Genomic DNA, 2,070 nt, shown 5'->3' with positions numbered 1-2,070 from the left:
AGTTTTTACCCATAATTTGCAATTTTCACCCAAAAATACGATGATAAAAGGAACAGAAAGACCGAAAATTTGTACAAAATTAAGTTTTCAAGCAGAAATTTCAAATATCTAAAATTAAAACAGCAAAAGTTCACCATTGATGGTTATTATAAAGCTTCAAATTTTGAATTCATTATTTGAATTTTATGAATTTGTGATTAGTTTCCATTCATATTTAATTCAACTTTAATATGTATGTAATACTTTTTAATTCAAGTTTAATTCATTTGACAGTTTATTATGTTTCTTCATTTCTTACGATTAAATTACTTGTCTAATTAATTATTGATACAAGTTTTATTTAGTCTACGAATCATTGACTGCTCTTTCGTTTGTATTAGATATATTTCATAATTGTATTAAAATTGTATTAAAATCATGAACAATACATTTAAAATACATATTGCGAATTCCACTCCCCTTTTAATGATATTAACTAAAATAATTTAGGTGACACACTTATAATACATTTATAATATATTTTTAATACATATTGCAAACATCACTCATGTTCTTAGTGATACAAACCAAAAATAATTTACAAGACACATAAAATACTTGTTTTATTCATGAATAATACAAGTTTAATTCAATCTGTAGATTATTGTCTTGTCTTTCGTTACTTACACTTTTCATTCATTCTTAATTCTCTCTTCTAATTCAATTTTAATTTTGTATAATACATTTTAAATGCAAATTTAATTTTGTATAATACTTTCATTAGTTACGTTTTTTTATTCATGCTTAATTCTCTCTTCTAATTCAACTTTAATATTTGTGTAATACACTTTTAATACAAGTTTAATTCATTTTGCAGTTTATTGGTTTATTTGTTACGATTGGATTACTTGTTTAATTCATTATTGATACAAATTTTATTCAATTTACAAATAATAAAATGTTCTTTCGTTTGCTACATCATTGATCAGCCAAGGATTGGAGAGATAAAAAAAGAGCTCATAAAAATTTTGTAGAGAGAAAGAAAGGAAGAAAGAGTGCGAGAGAGAAAAAAAAAAGAGCGAGAGAAACACAATTTAATAAAATACATTGTATTGTTATATATTGCTATAAATGGTAATAATTAAAGAGTATATTTAAAATAAGTAATTATTTTATAAAAGGGATCCACTCAAGTAATTAACCCTTATTTGAAAATAAAATGTAGGGTTATTTTAATTTATCGGGAATTTTCATAATTAACAAATAATAAGATTTCTTAACTACGGTTTCACTCATTATAATTTATAGCTACACTTTGGTTTTTCTATGCATTTGTATTTTTTTTGGATTTCAGAGGAAAAAATATAAATACAAATTGATTTGTATCAAAATGAATATATATTAGGAAGAGAGAGATAAGCAAGATTGAGAGAGGCGAGCAAGATCGAGAGGGGGAGAAGAGAGGCAAGTGAGATCGAGATCGAGATCGAGATCGAGAGAGGGACGAGGAGGATGAATGAATATTGTATTCATTGTATCACAAATACAATTGATACATAATACAAATATAGTTGATACAAATTGCATATATGTGTATCCATTTTATGAATTTTCTTGGTAAACATGTGTATTCATTTGTCTTGAACAAATGAATTTTCTTCATCTTCTTCTCATTTCTCCCTTATTTGGTGTGTAGAATTATAATGTTTTCTTGCCTTGTTCATCAGTTGTTATGAATGCAGTAAAAAAGCTAAAAGTCTTAAATATTCAATAAGTATAATAGTTTATGTAGCGTAATTTCTATCGAACTAAATCCTACATAAATAATACATACATAACTAATATTTACATAGCTAATATCTGCATAATTAATATCTGCCTAACAAATACGTGCATAATAGTACCTGCATAACTAATTACTACATAACTAATACATGCATAATTCTAACTAGTAACCAAATGACCCCTAGATAGTTAAATCACGAGATAACCGATAGGAATAATCAAAGTTAAATAGCAAAATTTAAATATTTTCGTAGGTACGCATATAGATAATGCCAAACATGGATAAAAGGTATAAAAGTGTGCTTA

At 25.5% G+C, this 2,070-nt stretch overlaps 2 protein-coding genes across 2 annotated transcripts in view; one reads left to right on the top strand and one right to left on the bottom strand.

Annotated features, from left to right (window-relative positions):
- The window catches only part of LOC125850337 (two-component response regulator ORR24-like), a 35,920-nt gene that overhangs the window by 21,614 nt on the left and 12,236 nt on the right, over positions 1-2,070 (top strand). The window lies entirely within an intron of this gene.
- LOC125850345 (uncharacterized) overlaps positions 1-2,070 on the bottom strand; it is an 8,534-nt gene that overhangs the window by 1,084 nt on the left and 5,380 nt on the right. The gene's annotated exons all lie outside the window — the stretch shown is intronic.

This window comes from Solanum stenotomum, unplaced genomic scaffold (genome assembly GCF_019186545.1).
Source record: "Solanum stenotomum isolate F172 unplaced genomic scaffold, ASM1918654v1 scaffold16320, whole genome shotgun sequence".
Taxonomy (NCBI): Eukaryota; Viridiplantae; Streptophyta; class Magnoliopsida; order Solanales; family Solanaceae; genus Solanum; species Solanum stenotomum.
Note: the sequence above shows the minus strand (reverse complement) of the source record. Positions and strands in the feature narration are given on the sequence as shown.